The sequence below is a fragment of the Telmatherina bonti genome, assembly GCF_933228915.1.
Source record: "Telmatherina bonti genome assembly, chromosome: 20".
In the NCBI taxonomy this organism is placed as follows: domain Eukaryota; kingdom Metazoa; phylum Chordata; class Actinopteri; order Atheriniformes; family Telmatherinidae; genus Telmatherina; species Telmatherina bonti.
In genome coordinates, this window is record NC_136618.1 from 18,219,316 (window position 1) to 18,239,025 (window position 19,710).

Consider the following 19,710-nt stretch of genomic DNA (forward strand, 5'->3'; position numbering starts at 1 on the left):
GATCAACATTTAATTATTGCTCAATAGGTGTTCATCCATCCAGCCGTTCGTCCATCCATCCGTCTGTCGTGGATGCAACTGCCTAAGCGGGGGGGTCTAGACGTCCTCTCCTCAACCACATTCCCCAACACGTTAGCATGGGTTTTCCCCAATATCTGCCCAGGCATCCAGGAGGTATCCAGGGCCTCCTCTACTGGCTCCCCTTGATGTGGAGGAGCAGTGCCTCGACTCTGAGCCCCTTCAGATGACCAAGCCTCTCCCCCTATCTCTAAAAGAGAACCCTGCCATTGTGAGGAAGAAACTCATTTCAGCCCCTTATTTTCACAGTCTTGTTCTTTCTGTCACTACCTACAACTCATGACCTTAGGTGAGAGTAGGAATGTAAACTGACAAGTAAATTGAGTTTCATCTTTTGGCTCAGGTCCTTCTTCATAACAGACGATGTCTGATTGACTGCAGACACCACAATGATCCACTTGTTGATCTTGTGCTCTATTCTTCCTTCACTCATGAACAAGACCCCAAGATATTTTAAGTCTTCCCTTTGAGGCAGAACCTCATTTCCGACCTGGAGAGAACACTCCTTTTTCTGACTGAGGACCATGGTCTCGGATTTGTGGGTTAAAGAGGTGCTGATCTTTATCCCAACTAGTTCACACTTGAATCGCACAAGTAACTTCTGGATATCATGACACAATGAAGCCAATAAAGCCAAATCCTCTGCAAGCAGGGACCCACTCCTGATGTCATCAAACTGGAGCCCTTCAACACCTCAGCCATGCTTGGAAATCTGTCCTTAAAAGTTATGAATAGAATCAGTGTTAAAGGACAACCATTACTGGCAATGAATCCAATTTACTGCTGGCAACTTTTTGGGCTGAGCCTGACTGGACTCCATGGGCAAAGGCCCAGCCAACAGGAGCTCGCCTCCATGGCCCACCCCCAGGCTTGGCTTCATTGGTGCTCCTGTGACCTGCATCCAGGCAAGGGAAACTTCACTCCGATGTTCTTATTCATCATTTGGGTTTTTGAACTGTGCTTGATTTGGTCCCTTCCTTAGAGACACGTTTGGCATCCTACCAATGGGATAAATCCCAGACAACATAGCTCCTAGGATCTTCAGGACAGACAAACCCCTCCACCACTATAAGATGGCAGTTCAAGGAGGAGATGCTGATATGCAAAAAACATGCAAATATAGAGAAGTACAGTTCTGAAAAATATTTCCAGATCCTTTTAAATGTTTGAGTTTCCTTATTTAGTGCTATTTTTAAACAGAAATCATATCAGGCCATATGCAGAGAGGGTAAACACATTAAACGTTGTCAAAATAAATGGTAAGGTCTGTGTTATATTTATTACTTTTATACAACTGAATTATAGAAGACTGCAGTTAAACCTTAAATCAAGGCCTTTAATGTTTTAATAAACGTTTGTCTTAAAATACAGTTAAAGTTCAAATTAGACATTTAGGGAAATGAGGATTTCTAGATTTCCAAGATGCTCTCCTGAGAAACACCTGTTGCATTCCAGCGTTTGTCAAAGGAATTTACATTATACTGACATTATGTATGTTTTTACATACAAGTTACATACAAGTTAATTTTTCATATAATCTGGGTGTACATCATTGAGGTGGTCTATTGTTAATGTTATTTATGTGATCCAGGAAAGAAGCCTGAGGTGAAGAGAGGAGCAACTGTTGCCATGGCAAATTGCCTGCAGCAGTTTGGAGGATGGTAGAACCTGGGATGAGAGAATCCCTAAACTGATTAAAAATGCTTGTGATACATCTGCTTAAAAAAGCAAACAGGAAACATCCTGGTCACGCTGCCTTTTAAGTGTCCTTTTGCGCTTTCTCGGCGATGGCAAACAGGGCTCCCGTGCTGCTACTGCATATCCGTGGTCCTCTATCTTTGTAAATAACAATTTAACATGATTTTCCACGCTGACGGCAAGCCGTTGGTTCTGGCAGCTTTAGGCGTTTTAAAATGGCAAATTCACTGATAATTTTCAGCCCAGTAAAATGCCAAATTTAGGTAATCGAAAAAAAATAATTTGATCTAAAGTTTAAAATGCAGTTCTTGGATTAACTTAACAAGAGGAACGCATCTGGACCTTTATAACAAGAATTGGCGATTATTTATTCTGCCGTTTGGGCCGTTTGTCCCTTCCCAGAGGTTGTATAATTTCACAATTGCAGACTGTCATGGCGCGCCCTTCTGGCTTACCCGTTGAATGGAGAAACAAATCTAAAATATTTCATTTTATGTGAATGTGTCGGGCTTCTAACAGAGGTCATAATATACCAAAGATGAAGGGGCTAAGTCCAAATCAAAGCCACTGAGACATCTTGGCCCGAGAATGTTTTGACGCGCCGCGTTACCGTGATTGATTTCACTCTGATTCCTTAGTTTCTGGTTCATCCATCTTTTACTCCATTTCCAAGATTCTTGTTCCAGTTACATGTCGCGCCCTGCGGTCAAAAACCATTTGCCTTCTGGGTCAAAACATCTACCCAACTAGTGACGTGTTCCTCCTATATGCGTCACATGCCCAGGTAACAATACAGCGCCCCCTAACAGCACCAATTAGAACACAGTTAAAATCGGCTCCTACACACCGGCCCCTAATTGTTAATGGCAACTGACATAACAATTAAACAATGACATACAAATAAAGGAGCCCAAAAAAAAAAAAAAAACCAAAAAAAACAAAGTGTCATCATAAACAAAGTGTTTCATACACCATTCTATACTCCATGTACCAAGCATAGTTTTGTCACTGGCCTATGAACAATGTTGGCCTTCGTCTGCAATCTCACAGAACGCACTAATCCTTGGTTGTCTGGAAATACCTCCAGCACTCTTCCAAGAAGCCATGAACCACGTGGAGCTGAAGAATCCATGATCACCACGATATCTCCAGGTGTCAGATTTCTTTTCTTCTCATTCCACCTTTGTCGTTCTTGAAGTAAGGGCAGGTATTCCCGTATCCATCTCTTGCAGAAAAGATCTGAGATGTACTGCACTTGTCTCCAGCGTCTTTTCACATACAGGTCATGCTGTTCAAACACCCCTGGTGGCAATGCTGGTTTACCCTTCAAGAGAAGGATATGATTTGGTGTGAGAGGTTCCAGGTCATTAACATCATCAGAAAGCTTCGTAATTGGGCGATCATTTAAAATGGCTTCCACTTCACAAAATACTGTATGAAGTCCATCATCATCCAGTTTCTGTTGATGTACAACAGAACTGAGAACTCTTCTCACCAGGCGGATCATCCTTTCCCACACTCCACCATGATGTGAGGCTGCAGGTGGATTGAAACTCCAGTGGACTCCAACCTGTGCCATAGCTCCTTGAATCCTGTCTTGATTCATAGCCTTAAGAGCCTCCTTTAGTTCTCTGTCTGCTCCAATGAAATTAGTGCCATTGTCTGATGTAAGATGTTCCACTTGTCCTCTCCTGCTGATAAAACGCCGTAGGGCATTGATACATGTATCAGTATCCAATGAGACAGCTACTTCCAGGTGGACAGCCCTGCTTGCCATACACGTGAATATGACTCCATATCGCTTGCAGCTTGACCTTGCCCTCTTCACTTCAAGTGGTCCAAAGTAATCCACGCCTGTGTTGGTAAATGGTGGGAAGTCAGGAACGATTCTCATCTTTGGTAGATCTGCCATTTTTTGTTCAATCGCTCTTCCATTGTATCGTCTGCAAAAACTGCAGTCACCAATGATTTTCCTGACTGCTGAATTGGCATTTGTAATCCAAAATCTCCTTCTGACCTTGGACAGTGTGTGAGTCCGCCCACTGTGTCCCAGGATTTGATGTACATGCCTGAGAATTAACATGGAAACATGTTGGTCTTTGGAGAGAATGAGTGGATGCTTGGTTTCCTCTGGCATTGCTCCCTTACTCAATCTTCCTCCAACTCTCAAAATTCCATTTTCCAAAACCGGATCCAACCTATATATGGGACTCTGTCGGCTCACTGTCCCTTTCCCAGACAACAGAGCAATGATTTCTTCTCCAAATTTCTGTCGTTGACAATAGCGGATTATGGCATCCTCTGCAGCTGCTAACTCATTTAGCGTCAGAGTGCTACTGTTGGATGGTGATGCAACCCTTTGTCCATCAGCTTGCTTTGCATTGCTGTGGTCATCCTTCTTCACAGAAGCATCCAACTGCTTCCTTCCATGTCTTTGAGAAAACAAAATATTTCTTAACCTGAGAACCCAGGTGACTGCTACTTTAAGCCTCTTCCAGTCAGAAAAGTAGGTGATGAGCTGATCTGTTGGAGTAACATCATCACGGACATTGATGGTGTTTACTGTTGCCTCCTTTCTGATCTCTTGGTCATCTGGATTCATAGAGACATTCAACACAGCTTTAGGCCAGATGTTTTCCTGTTCCCACAGAAATCTGGGACCGTTCAGCCACCTGCTGCTGCTCAGGAAAGCAGAGACCTTCATTCCTCTTGATGCATCATCTGCTGGATTGTCCTTGGAGCCAACGTGCCTCCACTGCGAGGGTTCAGATGTTTCTCTTATGGTTGCAATTCTGTTAGCCACGAATGTATGAAATCGTTTGTCCTCATTGTTCAGGTATTTTAACACTGATGTGCTGTCTGTCCAGAATACTGATTCCTCCACCAGGAAGTTCAGCTCTTTCTTCAACAATGAATCTACTCTGGCTGCAAGGACTGCCGCTGTCAACTCCAGTCTGGGAATCGTTACAGCCTTTAGTGGTGTCACTCTCGCTTTACCCAGTAAGAAAGCAACATGGACGTTATTTTCCTGATTCAACATCCTGATGTATGTTACGGTTCCATATCCATGTTCACTGGCATCTGCAAAGTGATGTAATTGGGCATGTTTTATCCTTCCAAATGCCAAAGGCTTGATGCACCTCTCCACACTGAATGTAGTAAGCTGACCCAAATCCTCCAACCACATTGTCCACTGATGCAAAATGTCCTTTGGGAGATCATCATCCCATCCACAACTTCTCCTACAGAGTTCTTGTTGCATCATCTTTGCAAATAAGGTGACCGGTGCCAGAAAACCCAATGGGTCATACACAGAGCTTGTAACAGACAGCATGCCACGTCTGGTGAGAGACTGTTGTTTCATCTCCATCTTGAACCTGAACACGTCGGTCTCCACACACCATTGTAAACCCAGAACCCTTTCCACTGGAAGTTTATCTCTGTCCAAATCTAACTCTTTTAGATGGTTGGCTCTTTGATCTTCTGCGATGGCCTGCAACACAAGACGACTGTTGCTGATCCATTTTTCCAAGATGAATCCCCCTTTGCGACACACAGCAGTAAGATCTTTTATCATTTGGATGGCCTCCTTTTCTGTGGCTGAACTCTTTAGGCAGTCGTCCACATAGAAGTTTTGTTTGATGGATTGAACTACGTCATCCAAAACTTCACTCTGATTATCATCAGCAGTTTTCCTTAGGGCGTAGCTTGCACAACTGGGAGATGACACAGCTCCAAACAGGTGAACGGTCATGCGATACTCCATGAGGTCTTGTGTGATGTCACCATCTGGCCACCAAAGAAAGCGAAGAAAATCTCTATCTTCTTCCACAACCTTTACTTGATGGAACATAGCTTGAATATCACCAACATATGCCACGGGTTCCTTTCTGAAACGAAGTAGGACTCCAAGCAATGAGCTGGTGAGGTTAGGACCTGGCAACAGCTCACTATTTAAGGATGCACCTTGAAATGTGGCTCCACAATCAAACACCACACGTATGGATCCTTTCCATGGATGGTGAACACCATGATGAGGGATGTACCACACCTTCCCCTGCTTACAATAGAGTTGTTGCTGTGGCACTTGTTCTGCGTAGCCTTTACTGATGATCATGTTCATATATTCAGCATACTCCTGATGCAACTGTTTATTGTTCAAGAATCTTTTTCTCAAACTTTGGATCCTTTGCTTAACCACTGCTAAGTTGTTTGGTAGAGAAATCTCCTTATTCCCAAAGGGCAATTTCAAAGAATATCTTCCCTCGTGAAATACTGCTGAATGCTCCATAATTTCCAAAAACTTGAGATCTTCTCTAGACATCTCATTCTCCTTTATGGTCCTTTCATTAAACTCCTGATTGTACTGCTTGATCAGCATTTCTTCAAGCTTACACACAGAAATCCTATTTACCATAGCCATGGGCAGCTCTGCTGCTGAGGCACCACCATTGCCAGTTAGTGGTCCATTGACAGCCCATCCCAGCACCGTCTGAATAGCATACGGACCATTTCCGCAACTATTAATAACCTCCCATGGTTCCAATATCCTGGGAGCATTGGTACCAATCAACAGGTCGACATTTGCCTTTATATTTGGGATGTTAACCTTGGACAAATATGGCCATTTTGCCAGTTCTTCCGGTGTAACCATGTTGTCAACTGTGACTGTCATTTCCTTCTGTGTGAGAACTTCTGGAAGAGCAAAATACTCATTGCTGTTTAGACCAGAAACTTCCAAATCAGACAATGAATATGCTGGAACAACAGTTTTCTGCCCCATTGTGCTTAACAGGAAGCTTGTTTTTCTCCCCGAGACTTTCAACTGCTGCATTAGACGCTCTGAGCAAAATGTTGCTGAACTTCCAGAATCCAAAAAGGCATAAGTTTTTATGATATGATTTCCCTTTGCACTTCTGATCTTCACTGGGAGGATGGATAACACACACCGGTTATGACCGGCCCCTGTATGTCCACATGTTTTGGGTGAAGTTGACTGTTTAGATGTTTCCTGCTGCTCTGATGCTGGTTGTCTTTTAATATGAAGCACTGTGGGATGGGTTTTCCTGCATACTTTACATGTCAGCCGCCTCACACATTCACGGCTCATGTGTCCCACACATAAACATGCAAAACAAACCCCCTTGGCCCTCAGAAACTGAATCTTCTCCTTGTGTTTCTTTCCTTTAAACTGGTTGCATTCTTCCACAAAATGGCTGCGACCACAACAAATGCATCCTGATTGCTCAGTCTTGTCCGGCTCTGATGCTGGCTCTTTAAACTCCCCAGATGTTTCCTTGGTCGTCACTGTTGTTGTTGCCACAATATTTCCCTTCATCCTGTTTCTGGGTTGTGATTTCAGGTTGGTAACACCAGGTGGCTCTCGTATATCGCCGAACAAAGGATCAGAAAGAATGCTGACACGACGTTCCATAAACATGACCAGATCGTTAAAGCAAGCTGGCTGATGAGTTGTCTCCATTATATCGTGAGCTATGGTCCTCCACTGCTCTCTCATTTTAAATGGCAACTTTGATATTATAGCTCTCATGTTTGTTGGCATATTCAGTTCCTCCATGTACTGGAGTTCCTCCATCACATTGCAGCATCCTCTTAGAAACAATGCGTAGGCTTGAAGTGCCTTTATATCCTCAGCCTTTACGCTTTGCCATGCCAAAGCCTTTTCCATGTAAGCACTTGCAATTTTGTACTGATTTCCAAAATGTTTTTGCAGAAGATCTCTTGCTACTGCATAACCACACTCTGGAGCCATATGCTGGCAGCTACGCACCAACTCACGTGGTTGCCCTTTGGTTAATTGCTCCAAATAATACAGACAGTCTGCCTTTCCTGCCTTTGCCTCAACTCCTTGCTCAAAGGCCTTGATGAATGCTTTGTATTGAAGTGGGTCCCCATCAAAGGTTGGAATGTCCCGTGGTGGCAGAGTCATCAAATGCTGCTGCTGAACCAGAGCTGCCGTTATTTCATTTTGCCTGTGCATAATGGCAAATAAATCTCCAGGCTGATTTGAGCTGGTTTGTTGTTGGTTTTGGAAAGAGTGATTGTTGACTGGTGTGGTAAATACTGTGATGTTCCCAATATGTTTTCCTGATGTAGTTTATCTTGACAGTATTTGTGTCCTGATGTTGGTTTAGCCCATTGCTTTGGTTCCTTTGGTCGCACATCCTTTGATACATCTTTGTTGTATAATGTGGACTCTTTTGTTAAATCGCCTTGTTGCACAGTGTTTAATAATCCAGGATGATACCCCTTTGCCATAGGATTCAATGTCTTGATGGATTCCATTTTCATTCTTTCTTTTTCCAAATAGGAATTCATTCCATTGGCAGAACCTTGAGTAGAACTTCTCTGATCTGGAGCTTGTAATACAGCCAACCTAGCTGTGGATGCAGCTATTTCAGCTTCTAAATCAAGCTGCTCTCTTTTCCTCCTCAGCTGCTGTTCTTGCTCCTCCAAAGCATGCTTAGCTGCTAAAGCTGCAGCACGAGCAACAAGCGCTGCTCTCTCAGCTGCTGCCTTTCTAGCAGCACAAGATGTGGTATCTGACCTGCCACTGCCATGGCTTTTATTACTTGATCGTTTGGTAATGTTGGAGACACTATCTTCAGGATGAATGTCATCTACAACATCAGTTCTTTCATTTGCATCCCATGCAACCCACTTTTTTGTTTCAGCAATACATTCATTTATAGACAACAATTTTGCTTTAAACCATATGTCATGTTTTTCCTTTTCATCATAAGGCAATAGACCCAACAAAGAAGTTTGCACATTTTTGACATTGTCACACACTTCCATCAATCGCTCAAGAGCACCTTGTACCTGTGTTTTATCATGTTTCAACATCAACGTCTTAATAGTTTCCCTTAGATTCGCTGCTTTGTTTAATTTAGCCTTTCTTTCAGATTGTAACCTATCTAATTCATACGCCAGCGCTCTGGCAGTGAGCTTAACCACACGTTTCTTAGTTTGCGTGTCGTCACCGTCACGCGCACAACTGAGTCCATCAGGTCGCTCTTCAGTCCCGGGTTTGTTGCCATCCGACGCCGCGTCACACGTCTCCATTGCAAACTGTCAGTCTGATTAGCAGTTTGAAGCGAGAAGAATCAACACAATGTTTATCGTTTCCCACGTTTGCAACCAATGCATTGGATTTACGCCATTATATGTGTGCGCACATCTTTACAGGCCATAGAATGTAGCACTACTAATGTGGTACCTTCAAACGTTGGGCGCCTCGCTGTCATCTGGTGATGCCTTTCAATGATCCAGTGGTCCGATGCTCCATATCCACTCAGCAACGTAACGTAGATCCAGCATAAACAGCTCCCTCGGTGCAGACATTCTCCAAATCGATCTAGTAGTATCCTCGTCTGATTTTCCTCCGATACGTCCAAACGTTCCGAAGTATTCCATGCAGTTCCAGCTGTAGGTTTTTGACTAATATTGAAGGGGCTAAGTCTAAATCAAAGCCACTGAGACATCTTGGCCCGAGAATGTTTTGACGCGCCGCGTTACCGTGATTGATTTCACTCTGATTCCTTAGTTTCTGGTTCATCCATCTTTTATTCCATTTCCAAGATTCTTGTTCCAGTTACACATCGCGCCCTGCGGTCAAAAACCATTTGCCTTCTGGGCCAAAACATCTACCCAACTAGTGACGTGTTCCTCCTATATGCGTCACCTGCCCAGGTAACAATACAGCGCCCCCTAACAGCACTAATTAGAACACAGTTAAAATCGGCTCCTACAAAAGATATACGCACATAGACGCACAAAGATGCACAAAGACGCACATATAAATACAGAAATCAATTTTGGTCAGTGAGCAACAAAAATTACACAATGTCCCTTTAAACATCACACATACACCTAACTAGTTATATATTGCTGAGCACAGATGAGCCCGGTAAGGAAGCACCTTCACAGGAGCTGTCTGCATCAGGAGTCGACCGGACCACGAAAAGGAGTTCCTTGGCTCATTAAATGTCAGGTCTGAACATGATGTCTGCCCCAATGTGTTTTCCTCACAGTGCTTGTAAGGGCAAACCATTAAAAGTCACAAGTCACATCAACATGTGTTGACAAACACATGTTGATGTGACTTGTGACTTTTAATGTGTTGATTTTCTTTTATCATTGAGCTTGAAACTGTTCTTTGTCAGAGGGACTGCAAAAGGACTGATGGAAGAAACCATTTGCCTATTTTTGTTAGAAAGATGGGTTGTAATAAAATTGTAATAGGCTTTGTAAATGTTACTGAAACACTGGACAATTAATTTTCTTGTAAACTTGTATATGAACACTAAGGTCTTACAGGTTAATGTGAAGTAAACGTTGCATATTACTAACAGCGAAAACAAACCATCTTTTTTCTAGACAGTGTGGCTGCAAATCTCCACTGTGAGGACAGTTTCAGTGCAGGGTCCACTCTCAGGCCACCTCCACTATTGAGCAGGAAGAAACAGAGACTTCAAAATAAACTACATTCTGGAAATTCATCAAAGCTTTCTCCAAATTAAATGCAATGACAAATCAGACAAGACTTGTTATGACCATAAATAAATAAGATTAAGCACAGTGATCAAACAAGCATACGGTCTCCTGTCCTTTTCATAAAAACAACATACTTAGAATACCCCCTAGAATACCCCTTTGAATGTGTTTGGAACAGTCTGCTGATTTTGATATATAAAACCTCGTTTGAAATGTCCTATAACAGGGGTGTCCAAAGTTGGTTCTCAAAGGCTGCTTGGAAGTTGGAACAGGGACACATCAGGTTTTTGGTGTATCTCTGTTCCAACACACCTAGCTTCTGTTAAATGGATCTAACATCCAATGAAGTTCTACACAATGACTGATTCTTTGAGTCTGGTGTTTTGAAGCAGGGATACATGGAAAACCTGCAGGATTGTGGCCCTCGAGGACTGGAGCTGGACACACCTGCCCTATATGTATGTGCACTTGAATAGTAAGACTTGCCATGTTGCCATGGTTGCATTCTGCTTATGGTAGTTTAGTTTTCATTGAATTTTTTTGTCAAATGTTTATCATTCTTCCTCTTTTTTCTTTGTTTTTTATTTGTATTCTATTTGTATTTTATTTTAGGGTAAAAAGGTGTTTTGTTTTTAGTTTGGAATTCCCCATGGTAGAGGTTAAAATGAGAAACAATGACAGAAGAAAGATTTTCAGATTTTCAGTAATATTTTTTTTTCACTTTCTTTGGTTATCAGTTCTCTGTTTGAAAAGACTGGTCAGAACAGGGAAAATGATGAGGAAGGCGGAGAGAGACTATTCAGAGAAAGAGGGCAGGAGAGACATCAGAGATGAAATGAGCAGAGGAGACAGGTGTGAACACCAGCACACACTTGTCACACCAGTTGCCACAACTGATTAAGTAAATGATACATTTACAGGCTACTGTACAAAGAAAAGGTTATGAAAGTGCATTGTCTTTTTAGAAATGGAACCATACAGGACTGCGTGTAGGATTTATTGGAATTTGTGATGTCAACTGAAAACGTGTGGTCTCAAAAAGATTTTTTTCTGTTACTGAAACTTATTTTCTTTTCAAATGTTGTTTCTGTAGTTAAATTGTTACAGTCTGATTGGTTTTTAAGATCTAGGTCTGGAGGATAACGTTTGAAAAGATTACCTGTTGGCTGATTCAGGCATTTTAAGCCACGTATGTCACATGCTGAAGGAATTTGCACAATCCATGTATTAAATAAACTTAAACCTCAAATAATAGGTGAATTGGTACTGTGTATTTGATCCCATCCAAACTCCTCCGCACAGCCAGAGGCCTCCTGGTTACATAGCAACCCCTGGCAAAAAACTATATATATATATATATATATATATATATATATATATATATATATATATATATATATATATATCTACATACATACACCAGCCGTGGTATGCAGGCTGGTGTCACATTAATAAGTGAGGTAGCAATACAATTTCTCTGGAGATGAAAGGAAAACACATCCAACCTTTGGGCCAGTGGGCTAAAATAATAGAACATCAACTCAGATTCCTCTCTTGTCAGTTTTATAACAATATCACTATATTCATAGACACTGAAATGGGACAGGGGAGAACTGTGAATGCAGCATGAATTAATTTACCCCATGTAGGGTATACTTTCACATTTGAACTGAAATAAGTTCTTGGAAATGCATTCTGGGATGAAGTAAAACCTTTTTTTGTCCTAAATATTTCAGTCTCTCTAATAACAAAAACTGAACAAAACCTAAAACTCTCAATTTAATCATAGATGAAAGATTCATTCATCCATTTTCTATACACATAGTTCAATAAAGGGTCACGGGGAAGCAGGAGCCTATCCCAGCAATTGACAGTGAGAGGTGAGGTACACGCTGTCCTGTTCACCCTGTTTGCCATCACAGCATAGAAAAAAAACAGAGAAAGTTATAGCAAACCATGCAAGGTAAAAGCCCAGCTTTCTCCAATACCTCGCCATGTTAATTAAATACACGAGTTGGTAAAGTGATCAGCAAAGTCCCATGCAACTTAGTTACTTTCTCACTGCTGCAGTCTACAATAAATACACATTAGCATTCTGCAGTCCCAAAATGATCAGAGTACAGACCAAGCAGCAGTCTGTGAAAATATAGCTCAGAGGCTATTATTAATTAATGTTATTGTTAACCAAGATAAACAGCATAACCAAGTTAATTGAAAAAGTGAATAATTCAACTTTAATCTTCTCATTCTCACAACTGTGTTGGACTTGAAAAAGCAGCAGAATGATGCTATTTGCTCTCTGTTTCTCTGTTTAATGTGTACTCTGCTCTTTAACCCATATGCAGTCTCAAGTTCCAAAATCTGACAATGATTGATTAAACGCTTTAAGTTTCACCCTAAAAAAAAAAAAAAAAAAAAAAGAAGAAGGGCCAGAGAGAAAGGTTTCTCTGTTTTTTCCATTTGTTTTGGACCAGACTAAACAGAATAAACGTTTTTTTTTAGCAAATGGTGAAGATATTAAAAAGAAGAATTTATAAAACAATGTAACAGCAGTAAAATGTTTTTTTTTTGTTTTTTTTAAAAAATAAATCGCTAACACTTTACAAAAACGACACACTACAAAGCATTGGTTAAGCATCAACAAATACTGAATTCATCTTTTTATAAAGAATATTTTTGACAGAAAACTCATTTGTATATGATTCTAGGAACAGTTATGATATCATATTTATTAACCATTGGCACACACCTTATCCCTGTAAGTGCAAGCATACATAAAAATAAGTCATAACTGATTCGTAAATGATGCAATACTAGATTTAGAAATGCTGAATCCATATCATACATTATGAAAATGCAATCTGTATAATACAAAATACATTGTTTAAGCTTATAAATAAAGAGTACAACATTCATAAATATGTTTATAAAGTATCTTCCAGTAAGTATTAATGTCAGAAACTTGCTTTATAAATGATGATTTCAGGAATTTTACTCATAACTAATGTGCTTATCAATGATTAGTAAAACACCTACAACTGTTCTTATAAACCATGTACCAATGAGTTTTCTGTCAGAAATATACTTTGTAAATGATAAATTCAGAATTTGTTCATGCTTAACCAATGCTTCATAGTGGGTAGTTATCATGTAAACGTGTTCCCAAAAAATCCATCAAAGTCACTGCAAATCGACCAAATGGTTGACCAGGACCTTAAAGGGTTAACTTGATTCTGTTCATGTTGGGATCGTATTTATGTTTTACTTCCTTTTGGTCAACGATCCAGGCTTTTGCTGGAGGGGCTGTAATGGTGTGGGAAATATTTGTTGGCTCACATTTGTCTCCTTAATACAGATCAGTCATGCTTTGAATGCCACAACTGGTTTAAAGGTTTTTGCTGATCAGTGTGCATGTCTTTATGACCGCAGTTTTCCATCCTGCAAAGGACAATCCTAGCATAACGCATCATGTCATTCAGCATATCTGAAGATTGTAATGTATCTATTTCACATAAAGAGTGGGCAAACCTCAAGCCACCAATACATCCATAAAAAATATGACAAGAAATCCTGAAGATAATGCGGTAAACTACAGAGTTCTTGCTATTTACTGGTACTCCCTCTTCAGATTTTAATCCCCTGTGTGCCATGAGCGCAATGATTCAGTTATTGGAGCCAATAACCTTTACAAGAACATTCTGTAATGTTGTGACAGATTTTTTGCTGGGCTCTTTTTCAGACATTAAATGGAAACAACAACTTCAAATTCAAAAACCAGACTCTACATGACCTTTGCTGGCATTTTTCTGTCATCTCTCTTCATCATCTGGTTCCTGCAAACTTGCTGCTTTTTCTGGAACATGAAGTTCACTTGACCTAATGTCAATAACAGGTCACAACATTTCTAATGGACCTATGTATATTCCTCCATTGTTGTATGGTTTATAGCCACACTGGAAGATATAATAAACATGTCTATACATTTCTAAAAATTACTGGTATGCCTGCACTACTTTGTCTACTTAAAACATTTGAAAATGTCGTCTGCCGGCATTTTCCCATCCTTTTCTGCTGACTCGGCCTTGCTGAGGGAGTTTGATTTGGCTTCCCTGGAGAGGAGCATATGGGTCTGTCTGTTGATAGTGTTATCAGGCAGGGACACAGACTCATAGAAAGGGTGGCACATTTAAATATCCTGTAAACCTACAGGAAATACAACAAAAACAAAACAACATCAACAAAACATCTAGACTTCTGAAAGGAAACTTCCTTCCATAATGGGTTATTTTATGAAACGAAAGGAAAAAAAACCCTTTCAATCATATGACCAATTGCATTTTACTGGAAAACATTAAATGTTGTGAGACGTTTCCAAGTATCGTGGGATAACTGAGACAATCTCATGGGATATGTGAGTATTTCTGTTATAGATTCAATTTAGTTTGTCACAAAGGGGCATAACACTGAAACTATGTCCCTGGGCTATCGTTACAAATTATTGTTGGAAACTGAAACCATACATATAACCTAAGTTTTATATAAGATAGCCTGGGACCAACTAAGTATTACCCTGTTTGACAAACTGTTTTACTAATCTGCTTCACATATTTGTCTACAATTTGAGATCCTACTTATGGCCAACACATATACCAATACAACAACTTGAAATGATTTTACATCTATATACGATTTGGCAGGGTTCACTGCAGAACATTACAATGAATTGCACAAGCTGTTTTACACCTGCACTTTATTCCTTGTATGTTTTGGAGCAATGGCACGCAAAATGCAAATGTCCACAACATTCAAATGGCCACAGCAGACTTCTTGCTGAGATTTTCCACTTAGCCCCCTAGTGAAATCTCCAGACCATCAGCGGGTGAGACAATGCTCAAATGTAGCAGAGAATATTCCAAGCTATTTGGTGCCTCTGAGCAATGTTAGTGAGAGTGTTCTGGTAAGGGTCCGTGTTTTGTTTTGCTTTCTACTAACTTTGTTGCTTTTTTCCATTTGCTCCTCGCTATTGTGTGTATGATCAGATACACGTAGTATCAAAATCATCACAACAAAGGTCATTATGAAGCCTCTTCCGCTCTTTCAGTCGTGTTGTAAAGAAAACAGAGATTTCAACAGTGTACTTTTTGTGTCATAGTTTAGCTCAGCTACCTTCTAAATATTGGCCCACAGCTGCTTTTTGCTCTCCCAGCTGTAAGAGCTATTCTCCGGCATAGTCTCCCACTTTGAAGTGTATTTCTCAGAGCAGGAGAAGGCCCAGAAATACTTGAACGCTGCCAGAAAAATGAGAAATTTTGATCAAATGTGATTAAATATTTAAAGCATAAACACATTGGACTATGTTAATTTTTGTTTGGTTGCTCCTTCCAGTGCAATAAAAAATATAAACTCACCTGTCCATTTTTTCTTTGAAACTTTTGTTGTCCAGCATCAAAGCAAGCAGAATGATGGTCTGGCTGCTGTGTTGTGCTTTGCAAATTTGCTTTGCCAAGACAGGCTTTATGATATAAAATCCACTTGAAAATCTTAATTCCTATAATAAAATTTTGTTTTATGGAATTTATATAGCATTGCTGGACCTGACTGGAGTGGAAAAAGGTTGAAAAGAGAACATAAGAAAATGAAAACAGGAAAAAAAGAGGAGACAAAGCACATGACATAAAAAAATGCAATCCAACAACTGATTCCAGGCATTCTGCTACATCTGTACAGAAAAACAACACATGGCGTCCCCCAAAACCAGGCAGTGTATATACAGAGAAAACATAAGATGCAGGTGGATTGAATGGACTAAATTAAACCAGGTGAACTGAAGAATAGGAAGGGGAGGCCAAACCAAATACACAAGGGAGAAAAACTTCAAAATAAAACAGGAAACTGGATCTAAAGACCATTCACAAAAACACTAGACTATGGCACTGACAAATGTGTTTTTACCTTCAGACAGAAACATCAAAGCAGCACACTCAGAACTAAAAAAAAAAGGAAATATAGTAGATAACGCTTCAAATGTTTTGTAATGTTTCCCAAGATTTCAGTTTGGCTTTATTAAACATCTGTTCTGAAATATAAACCATCATGTGACCTTTTGACTTACCTGGATATTCAGTAATGTGACACTGACATGAATACATTTTCCAAGACTTCTAAAATTGGTCATCCATTTTCCTGTGATGATCAGAGACATTCAGCTGCCTCATGGGTGTGTGTGCTGTGTTTTTCTGAGGTCAGATAACCCCAACTGAGTACGCTGGAGTGGATAGAAACAGAAGTGCTGGAGGAAATAACACCACAGCGGGGGATCTAATATGCCAATCAACATACAGCAAAGTGAGAAACAAACATTAGCCAAAAGACTGACACTTACCGATTTCCCAGGACTGCGTGGGTGGATGGTTTTACCCTTGAGAGGAAAGGATGGTTAATGTGCCCACTGTAGCTTTGATAAAGCTCTCTCAGTGGGGTTATCCTTTAGCACTGTACTGTAGTTTTGCTGCCATGCTTGCAGACAGTGTAACTCCCATTATTACTTTAGGCTATGTGCTTTTTCACCCTGTACGTAAATTAGCATCTTATTTTCAGCCTTGTCTGTATCATCCTTGTTATTATCACATTTAGGAGTCACCACATGACTTGACAGCAGGGTCAAGTTTCAGAGTACTCCCTCTCTGTCGGCACGAAGTGAGAGGAGGCGACGCTCCATGAGGCAACTCCTCATGAAATCCCCTTCCGGGGAGCTCTGTAAATATTTTCATCCTCTCCCTCAGCCTGCTGATGGACTAATTCCACTCACTTTCCTAATTAATCACAGTGGAGTGGATGGAGGTTGAGATGGGAGGACCTGGATAAGTGGACGCATGGCTGTTGTTCGAGACTATCCACAACAACATTGTGTGTGCAGCCCTATCATGTTTTCTACTCTGATATGCAATTAGGAGCACATGTGCTGTTAAAAATAGACTGAAAGATGATAAGCAATAATTAAGTCATTCCTGCAAACATTGTCAGCTCCCCAACTGTGACGCAGTGTCTTTTTTTATGATAGGAAATTTGGGGGTTTTAGGTTGAACATGAGAAGCTATTTAAAAGACTTAAGTCTGAGGTTATGAATTGTTGAGCTGAAGAAAATATTTGTAGATTAATGGATGAATTAAAATGATTAGTTGCAGGTCTGCCTAAGACTGAACATGTGTGCAGCACATGTCGTTGGGTGAGGTTTTCAAAAACCACGTCATGAATACTGTAGCTTCATCCCTTTTCAGATATACATGCACTTTCCTTTTGTATCAGCTAAACACAACATGATAGCAACAACACGTAAAACAATGGACCATCATTATTATTTATTTAAAGTAAATAAATTCAAAATTCAGATGCATTGTGTGAGAAACTAGACATGACTTGTAAAATCACCTTTGGCAGCGATAAAATTGAAGTAATACTTTTCTGTGATGTTATAAGTGTCACATGGAGGACGTTTGAACCACTCATTTTTAAAACATTGCAATTGTTTATGCAAAACTCTTTTAATGCAACACTGAGATTTTTTCTTTGTCAGTATTTTTTTTTTTATTCAGATTTGTTGCTTTAGTGCAATGTAATTGTTCTCTTAGATTATGTCATCTTAGCTGGGTTTTAGCTTCCACAGCTGGGCTCACTTTTGACAAGATTGTTTAGGTATTGTGGTGTATTTGAATAACGAGGCGATGCACACGTTTCACCACTTTATATACCCGAATATATATATATACTGGGAACATGCGCAGTGGCTCCAATAACTGAGTATACGGCAAGTCAGTAAGGTCAAACTATAACACAGGTGGCTGCTGTATGAATACACCACAGGTATACAGAGGAGTTCATGGTCAACTCAGTGAAAACAGGTGTCCAGTTGATATGGTTGCAAAACAAGATCATCACCCCTTTACCACTGTGATTGGTGGGTGCTATAAAGATATCTTGAAATTCTGTGTTTAGTTTTGACAAACATGTTACTATGAGTTATGTTCATACATCTCCATGTTGTTTCTTCTGTCTAATTGTTCAGGAAGTCTTGTGGTTTGTTCAGACGATGTATACTAAACCACAGGTGTGGATTCTGCCACATTCGTAAAGAAGGGTTATAGCCCTTGGATTTTTTTCTGCTATTTCTCTGAGAATTTTGTTGTCTTTTCCAATAACAACAAACCTTTTTCTAGATTTCACATGCTGCTTAGATTTTCTAATACACCTGAACACCTGATGAGTTCTGTAAAGGCTGTTTTTTTAAACAGTGCCTCCAGACGGAAGATTAGCTTTTATTAAATAGACTGAAAACAGAGACCTATATGTTTAATGGCATGGTTCACCTGAAGTGAATTTCGAGTTTCTGACCTGATAACAACACAGTTGATTTTTATTTGATCAATATTTGTCATTATTATTATTCTTCAAATTTAGGTGCTAAACTTTTCATTGTCTTTCTGGAATTCAGTTTTATGGACTGTGTAATAATCCCATTTTGGTGTTAACTATTTTATTCATTTAGGGTTTTGCAACATAATGTAAGGACAGTATTTTTAAAGGCAGCAGTGATGTTCATTGACAGGGATTATTGACAATATTTAATTATATAATAACACACCTTTTGTGGGATAAAGTGTCAGTAAACATAATTATCATGTCAGTGTTTCTGGCCTGCTTTCTATTTTAGATCGAATCACCTTATTCTTTCTTTACTATATTGCAATGCATTGTAGTAACATTGAATACAAATTACATTTTGTTTTATTTGAGTCTTTATTATGTGTATCAATAGTTACAAAAATATTGTAATAAGCTGCAGTTGGTCCCACATAAGGGAATCTAACTGTATACTCTGAGATGAAGTTGCTTTCTTTAAATAAAGATTTATCTGTGTTTGGGGATATGATTGAACTAAAATGAACATTTTAAAACTCAAACGTAACATCACCAGGTTTTTTTTTTTATAGTGCAAAAGATGAATTATAGCATGCATAATTGAAAACACATGCTGGCTTTGTTACAGATATATATATATATATATATATATATATATATATATATATATATATATATATATATATATATATATATATATATATATGTATTTCCTTGACTGCATATAAACATACGGCCTCACACATGTGATCCATCTTTGACAGGTGGGAGTCTGTTGAACGCTTCTTCCTTCCAGACTTTTGCAAACTCCAAACTCTTTTAGTCAGCCACGGCATTTGAAAATCATTGCTTACTGATGGCAGTAATACTGATTGATGAAGCTGAGGTTTCACATGAGCCTCCTGTCATTTACTTGGCATGAGCCAAACCATAAAATAAATAATACCATGTGAGTTTTTTATAGTGCACAATGGAAAACAGTCATCTTATTTTCATACTTTC